We start from the raw sequence: 10364 nt of genomic DNA on the forward strand, positions 1-10364 counted from the left end.
CTCAAAACAAGAAACAATTAAAAATATCTATTGTGGCATTTACCTATTTCCATATAGCATATGTGACCCGATTCAGGAAACTAGGCGAATGTCGCAAGTCACGGCTTCACAGGAGAGCTGTTTGAACATACAACATATTTTCATGTGCCTTAATATCAAACTTGTATGCCATTTGTAAATACAAATAAAAGTGTTAAATTACAACCCTAGTTGGTTTAGCCACAGAGAAAGGGAGAAACCTTCCAGCTAGCCATGATTGGCTGAGATAATGAGTGGGCTGGACATGCCGAGAGATGAGTTTGGATTGGTCTGCCATATAGCACGCGTTTGTCTATTGTAGCTGGTCAGTATGTATTGGTAATCGTGTTAAACTCTGCTTTAAAAATGGTTTTATCGTGTAGTAAAACTGCATAAACCTCATGTCAAGTTAAAGTGTACTGTTAGCTAGTTAACGTTAGCTGGCTGGCTCACTAGCTAACGTTATGTGTATGTTCTCCACTTTCTGGAGGACCGAGTTTTGAAATCAGTGGAATTCGAGTATGATAGCTAAGGAGATGGAGAAAACATCAGTCTGGATTATGTGTCAAACTAAGGGCAACCATGCATGGCATCAGACAGGAGATGTGTCCAACCATGATGTATACTGGTAAAATAGTCTAGCTAGCTACATTTTCATTACACGTTTCTAATTTTGACAGAAAGTGGTTTCATTTCAAGTTGACTGTTAGCGAGCTAACGTTAGGTATGATCTTATTTTTCATATCTCAGACACATTTGCTTGACTAGTTAAAGCCATAGAACCTGGTTGGTTAGCTACCTGCAGATTCATGCAGGGTCGTAACGTCATGAGTTGTGATTATGATCCATTGTTTAGCTAGCTATCTACATGTCTTCAAAAAATACTCCACTCTAATTTTGACATAGCATTTTCCTTTCAAGATAGTGTACTGTTAGCTAGTTAGCTAACGTTAGCTGTCTGGCTCGCTAACTAACGTTACGTCATGCGTTGGGATTCATTGTTTACCTAGCCAGCTATCTAGCTACATTTCGTAACACACTTAGTGTGCCAGAGCGCAGAATAACTGTTTAATTTTTGAACGCTCAACACCCGTTGAATATGTCTGGTGTCAGTAAACATTGGCAACAAAGCATAATTCAATAGTTGTCAGCAGCATAATTACAGTCACCAACGCTCTGGATAACATGAAAACTGTCTAACCAGCTCTGCTAGGATCAGTAAAATGGTCAGAGTGGGGTGTTCTCTCATTATGTGTCTGGAAGTAGCTACCCAATGTTATCCAGTTAGCTTGGGTGCTTGACTGTTGTTGTGAGGTCAGAGCTTTCGGAATAACCCTACTTATTGGCCAGAGCGTCCAGTGTGCACTCTGAACGCAAAAACGCTCTGAATTTACAAACAATCTGACAGCAGTCACCAACGTTCTGGATAACCTAACAGCCTAACCAGCTCTACTAGGGCGAATAATGTTCAGTGAACTGTGCTCTCTCTCTCTCTCTCTCTCTCTCTCTCTCTCTCTCGAAGTAGCTGGCAGGTGGTGACTCCCTCCTGGTCTGAATGAAGGTGGTTTATTTCTGTCATTAAACTGAACCGCAGAAAGTTCATTGTAGGGTATTCAACCCTTGACTCTCTCATTCATCTTCAACTCTATCAACCCATGGGATCATTTTTTTTTATTTCTTTTATAATTTCCTTTATAACAATATTATATATTTTTTATTATGTAAATGTTGGTCATTTAACAGACACTCTTATCACACCATAGAACCACCAGACTACCGACACAAATGCAGGAGGAAGGTATAGAACAGTATTGTGTATTTAGACAATATAATTCCAGGTCTGGAAGTATCTTGGTACAAAATACATTGGATTGTAGTTCAGGCCAGTGTTACACAAATGACAAAATACTCAAAAGTTATTCAAAAAGTTACTAAATACAGTATGTATTTCAAATAAATGTAACAGCAATACTGCCCATCTCTGCTTACAACTATACATCTAGTCAACCGTAATTCAAAATAAGTCTTTATTCTTCTCTTTAAAAAAACAAAAAAACATGAATAGCTGGAGGTGGAATGTAATGTTATCTTATGTTAGGTAATGTATGTACCTTCGACCATAGTGAAACCCCCTTCAGTTAAGGTTATGGTTAGCGTTAACCCTTCTCCTTCAGTTCATTATCTGTAGTACTTGAGTAATATTGCAGGTACCTGTTGAACCTGTTGTATCTACAGTTACAGACCTGTTGTACCTACAGTTTGAATGTTCAAGGCATGCAAGGGACCCATCTTTATCTCACAGTTGTCACGCTGCAAACTTGGTGATGCTGCAATGCACCAGAAAGAGGAAGGATGTACAGGATGGGCACACACAGACGGAAACCCAAAATAAACAAACACGTCATAAAATGTTGTCATAATATATGTGTGACATCTTAAACCTGTGTTTCTATTGGTCGGGGGGCAGGGGGGAGGGGGGAGGGGGGTGGGGTGCGTTCCTCCTTGTTCGGGAAAGTGGCACACTGCCACCCCTCCACATAGTAACACAGTACCACCACACCTTCACATAGTAACACAGTACCACCACCCCTCCCCATAGTAACAGAGTACCACCACCCCTCCACTTAGTAACACAGTACCACCGCCCCTCCACATAGTAACATAGTACCACCACCCCTCCACTTAGTAACACAGGACCACTACCCCTCCACTTAGTAACACAGTACCACGACCCCTTCACATAGTAACACAGTACCACCACCCCTCCACTTAGTAACACAGTACCACCACCCCTCCACTTAGTAACACAGGACCACTACCCCTCCACTTAGTAACACAGTACCACCACCCCTCCACTTAGTAACACAGAACCACCACCCCTCCACTTAGTAACACAGTACCACCACCCCTCCACTTAGTAACATAGTACCACCACCCCTCCACAAAGTAACATAGTACAACTACCCCTCCACATAGTAACACAGTACCACCACCCCTCCACATAGTAACATAGTACCACCACCCCTCAACTTAGTAACATAGTACCACCACCCCTTCACTGAGTAACACAGGACCACCACCCCTCCACTTAGTAACACAGTACCACCACCCCTCCACTTAGTAACACAGTACCACCACCCCTCCACATAGTAACTAGGTACCACCACCCCTCCACTTACTAACACAGTACCACCACCCCTCCACTTAGGTACACAGTACCACTACCCCTCCACATAATAAAAAAGTACCACCACCCCTCCACATAGTAACACAGTACCACCACCCCTCCACATAGTAAGACAGTAGCACTACCCCTCGACATAGTAACCAGGTACCACCACCCCTCCACATAGTAACACAGTAGCACCACCCCTCAACTTAGTTACACAGTACAACCACTCCTCCACATAGTAACACAGTACCACCACCCCTCCACGTAGTAACATTGTACCACCACCCCTCCACATAGTAAAACAGTACCACCACCCCTCCACTTAGTAACACAGTACCACCACCCCTCCACATAGTAACTAGGTACCACCACCCCTCCACATAGTAACATAGTACCACCACCCCTCCACTTAGTAACATAGTACCACCACCCCTCCACTTAGTAACATAGTACCACCGCCCCTCCGCTTAGTAACACAGTACCACCTCCCCTCCACTTAGTAACATAGTACCACCACCCCTTCACATGTTAACATAGTACCACCACCCATCCACTTAGTAACACAGTACCACCACCCCTCCACTTAGGTACACAGTACCACCACCCCTCCACATAGTAACCAGGTACCACTACCCCTCCACATAGTAACACAGTACCACCAGCCCTCCACATAGTAACTAGGTACCACCACCCCTCCACATAGTAACATAGTACCACCACCCATCCACTTAGTGACACAGTACCACCACCCCTCCACTTAGGTACACAGTACCACCACCCGTCCACATAGTAAACAGGTACCACTACCACTCCACATAGTAACACAGTACCACCAGCCCTCCAGATACTAACTAGGTACCACTACCCCTCCACATAGTAACACAGTACCATCAGCCCTCCACATAGTAACTAGGTAACACCATCCCTCCACATAGTAACATAGTACCACCACCCCTCCACATAGTAACATAGTACCACCACCCCTCCACTGAGTAACACAGTACCACCACGCCTCCACTTAGTAACACAGTACCACCACCCCTCTACATAGTGACTAGGTACCACCACCCCTCCACTTAGTAACATAGTACCACAACCCCTCCACATAGTAACATAATATCAGCACCCCTCCACTTAGTAACACAGTACCACCACCCCTCCACTTAGTAACACAGTACCACAACCCTTCCACATAGTAAGACAGTACCACTACCCCTCCATATAGTAACCAGGTACCACCACCCCTCCACATAGTAACACAGTACCACCACCCCTCCACTTAGTAACACAGTACCACCACCCTTCCACATAGTAACACAGTACCACCACCCCTCCACATAGTAACATATTACCACCACCCCTCCACTTAGTAACATAGTACCACCGCCCCTCCACTTAGTAACACAGTACCACCTCCCCTCCACTTAGTAACATAGTACCACCACCCTTCCACATGGTAACATAGTACCACCACCCCTCCACAAAGTAACCAGGTACCACTAACTCTCCACATAGTAACACATTACCACCAGCACTCCACATAGTAACTAGGTACCACCACCCCTCCACATAGTAACATAGTACCACCACCCATCCACTTAGTAACACAGTACCACCACCCCTCCACTTAGGTACACAGTACCACCACCCCTCCACATAGTAACATAGTACCACCACCCCTCCACATAGTAACATAGTACCACCACCCCTCCACATAGTAACATAGTACCACTAGCCCTCCACATAGTAACACAGTACCACCACCCCTCCACATAGCAACACAGTACCACCACCCCTCCACTTAGGTACACGGTACCACCACCCCTCCACATAGTAACACAGTACCACCACCCGTCCACATAGTAACACAGTACCACCACCGCTCCACATAGTAAAATAGTACCACCACCCCTCCACATAGTAACTAGGTATCACCACCCCTCCACATAGTAACACAGTAGCACCACCCCTCAACTTAGTAACACAGTACAACCACCCCTCCACTTAGTAAATCAGTACCACCACCCCTCCACTTAGTAACATAGTACCACCACCCCTCCACATAGTAACATAGTACCACTACCCCTCCACATAGTAACATAGTACCACCACCCCTATACATAGTAACCAGGTACCACTACCCCTCCACATTGTAACACAGTACCACCACCCCTCCACATAGTAACATAGTACCACTACCCCTACACTTAGTAACACAGTACCACCACCCCTCCCCATAGTAACAGAGTACCACCACCCCTCCACTTAGTAACACAGTACCACCGCCCCTCCACATAGTAACATAGTACCACCACCCCTCCACTTAGTAACACAGTACCACCACCCCTCCACTTAGTAACACAGTACCACAACCCCTCCACATAGTAACACAGTACCACCACCGCTACACTTAGTAACACAGAGCCACCACCCCTCCACTTAGTAACACAGTACCACCACCCCTCCACTTAGTAACATAGTACCACCACCCCTCCCCATAGTAACAGAGTACCACCACCCCTCCACTTAGTAACACAGTACCACCGCCCCTCCACATAGTAACATAGTACCACCACCCCTCCACTTAGTAACACAGTACCACCACCCCTCCACTTAGTAACACAGTACCACAACCCCTCCACATAGTAACACAGTACCACCACCGCTACACTTAGTAACACAGAGCCACCACCCCTCCACTTAGTAACACAGTACCACCACCCCTCCACTTAGTAACATAGTACCACCACCCCTCCACATAGTAACATAGTACCACTACCCCTCCACATAGTAACACAGTACCACCACCCCTCCACTTAGTAACATAGTACCACCACCCCTCCACTTGGTAACATAGTACCACCACCCCTTCACTGAGTAACACAGTACCACCACCCCTCCACTTAGTAACACAGTACCACCACCCCTCCACTTAGGTACACAGTACCACCACCCCTCCACATAGTAACTAGGTACCACCACCCCTCCACTTAGTAACATAGTACCACCACCTCTCCACATAGTAACATAATACCAGCACCCCTCCACTTAGTAACACAGTACCACTACCCCTCCACATAATAAAAAAGTACCACTACCCCTCCACATAGTAACCAGGTACCACCACCCCTCCACATAGTAACTAGGTACCACCACCCCTCCACTTAGTAACACAGTACCACCACCCCTCCACTTAGGTACACAGTACCACCACCCCTCCACATAGTAACTAGGTACCACCACCCCTCCACTTAGTAACATAGTACCACCACCTCTCCACATAGTAACATAATACCAGCACCCCTCCACTTAGTAACACAGTACCACTACCCCTCCACATAATAAAAAAGTACCACTACCCCTCCACATAGTAACCAGGTACCACCACCCCTCCACATAGTAACACAGCAGCACCACCCCTCAACTTAGTTACACAGTACAACCACCCTTCCACTTAGTAACACAGTACCACCACTCCTCCACTTAGTAACACAGTACCACCACCCCTCCACATAGTAACATAGTACCACCACCCCTCCACATAGTAACACAGTACCACCACCCCTCCACCTAGTAACACAGTACCACCACCCCTCCACATAGTAACACAGTACCACCACCCCTCCACATAGTAACACAGTACCACCACCCCTCCACATAGTAACTAGGTACCACCACCCCTCCACATAGTAACATAGTACCACCACCCCTCCACTTAGTAACATAGTACCACCACCCCTCCACTTAGTAACATAGTACCACCGCCCCTCCACTTAGTAACATAGTACCACCACCCCTTCACATGTTAACATAGTACCACCACCCATCCACTTAGTAACACAGTACCACCACCCCTCTACTTAGGTACACAGTACCACCACCCCTCCACATAGTAACCAGGTACCACTACCCCTCCAAATAGTAACACAGTACCACCAGCCCTCCACATAGTAACTAGGTACCACCACCCCTCCACATAGTAACATAGTACCACCACCCATCCACTTAGTAACACAGTACCACCACCCCTCCACTTAGGTACACAGTACCACCACCCGTCCACATAGTAACCAGGTACCACTACCACTCCACATAGTAACACAGTACCACCAGCCCTCCAGATACTAACTAGGTACCACTACCCCTCCACATAGTAACACAGTACCATCAGCCCTCCACATAGTAACTAGGTACCACCATCCCTCCACATAGTAACATAGTACCACCACCCCTCCACATAGTAACATAGTACCACCACCCCTCCACTGAGTAACACAGTACCACCACGCCTCCACTTAGTAACACAGTACCACCACCCCTCCACATAGTGACTAGGTACCACCACCCCTCCACTTAGTAACATAGTACCACAACCCCTCCACATAGTAACATAATACCAGCACCCCTCCACTTAGTAACACAGTACCACCACCCCTCCACTTAGTAACACAGTACCACAACCCCTCCACATACTAAGACAGTACCACTACCCCTCCACATAGTAACCAGGTACCACCACCCCTCCACATAGTAACACAGTAGCACCACCCCTCAACTTAGTTACACAGTACAACCACCCTTCCACTTAGTAACACAGTACCACCACTCCTCCACTTAGTAACACAGTACCACCACCCCTCCACATAGTAACACAGTACCACCACCCCTCCACATAGTAACACAGTACCACCACCCCTCCACCTAGTAACACAGTACCACCACCCCTCCACATAGTAACACAGTACCACCACCCCTCCACATAGTAACACAGTACCACCACCCCTCCACATAGTAACTAGGTACCACCACCCCTCCACATAGTAACATAGTACCACCACCCCTCCACTTAGTAACATAGTACCACCACCCCTCCACATAGTGACTAGGTACCACCACCCCTCCACTTAGTAAAATAGTACCACAACCCCTCCACATAGTAACATAATACCAGCACCCCTCCACTTAGTAACACAGTACCACCACCCCTCCACTTAGTAACACAGTACCACAACCCCTCCACATACTAAGACAGTACCACTACCCCTCCACATAGTAACCAGGTACCACCACCCCTCCACATAGTAACACAGTAGCACCACCCCTCAACTTAGTTACACAGTACAACCACCCTTCCACTTAGTAACACAGTACCACCACTCCTCCACTTAGTAACACAGTACCACCACCCCTCCACATAGTAACACAGTACCACCACCCCTCCACATAGTAACACAGTACCACCACCCCTCCACCTAGTAACACAGTACCACCACCCCTCCACATAGTAACACAGTACCACCACCCCTCCACATAGTAACACAGTACCACCACCCCTCCACATAGTAACTAGGTACCACCACCCCTCCACATAGTAACATAGTACCACCACCCCTCCACTTAGTAACATAGTACCACCACCCCTCCACTTAGTAACATAGTACCACCGCCCCTCCACTTAGTAACACAGTACCACCTCCCCTCCACTTAGTAACATAGTACCACCACCCCTCCACTTAGTAACATAGTACCACCACCCCTCCACTTAGTAACAGAGTACCACCACCCCTTCACATGTTAACATAGTACCACCACCCATCCACTTAGTAACACAGTACCACCACCCCTCCACATAGTAACCAGGTACCACTACCCCTCCACATAGTAACACAGTACCACCAGCCCTCCACATAGTAACTAGGATTTCACCACCCCTCCACATAGTAACATAGTACCACCACCCATCCACTTAGGTACACAGTACCACCACCCGTCCACATAGTAACCAGGTACCACTACCACTCCACATAGTAACACAGTACCACCAGCCCTCCAGATACTAACTAGGTACCACTACCCCTCCACATAGTAACACAGTACCATCAGCCCTCCACATAGTAACTAGGTACCACCATCCCTCCACATAGTAACATAGTACCACCACCCCTCCACATAGTAACATAGTACCACCACCCCTCCACTGAGTAACACAGTACCACCACGCCTCCACTTAGTAACACAGTACCACCACCCCTCCACATAGTGACTAGGTACCACCACCCCTCCACTTAGTAACATAGTACCACAACCCCTCCACATAGTAACATAATACCAGCACCCCTCCACTTAGTAATACAGTACCACCACCCCTCCACTTAGTAACACAGTACCACAACCCCTTCACATAGTAAGACAGTACCACTACCCCTCCACATAGTAACCAGGTACCACCACCCCTCCACATAGTAAAACAGTAGCACCACCCCTCCACTTAGTAACACAGTACATCCACCCCTCCACTTAGTAACACAGTACCACCACTCCTCCACTTAGTAACACAGTACCACCACCCCTCCACATAGTAACATAGTACCTCCACATAGTAACACAGTACCACCACCCCTCCACTTAGTAACACAGTACCACCACCCCTCCACATAGTAACACAGTACCACCACCCCTCCACATAGTAACATAGTACCACCACCCCTCCACTTAGTAACATAGTACCACCACCCCTCCACTTAGTAACATACTACCACCGCCCCTCCACTTAGTAACACAGTACCACCTCCCCTCCACTTAGTAACCTAGTACCACCACCCCTTCACATGTTAACATAGTACCACCACCCATCCACTTATTAACACAGTACCACCACCCCTCCACTTAGGTACACAGTACCACCACCCCTCCACATAGTAACCAGGTACCACTACCCTCCACATAGTAACACAGTACCACCAGCCCTCCACATAGTAACTAGGTAACACCACCCATCCACTTAGTAACACAGTACCACCACCCCTCCACTTAGGTACACAGTACCACCACCCGTCCACATAGTAACCAGGTACCACTACCACTCCACATAGTAACACAGTACCACCAGCCCTCCAGATACTAACTAGGTACCACTACCCCTCCACATAGTAACACAGTACCATCAGCCCTCCACATAGTAACTAGGTACCACCATCCCTCCACATAGTAACATAGTACCACCACCCATCCACTGAGTAACATAGCACCACCACCCCTCCACTGAGTAACACAGTACCACCACGCCTCCACTTAGTAACACAGTACCACCACCCCTCCACATAGTGACTAGGTACCACCACCCCTCCACTTAGTAACATAGTACCACAACCCCTCCACATAGTAACATAATACC

The sequence above is a fragment of the Oncorhynchus mykiss genome, chromosome 18 (assembly GCF_013265735.2).
Source record: "Oncorhynchus mykiss isolate Arlee chromosome 18, USDA_OmykA_1.1, whole genome shotgun sequence".
NCBI lineage: Eukaryota > Metazoa > Chordata > Actinopteri > Salmoniformes > Salmonidae > Oncorhynchus > Oncorhynchus mykiss.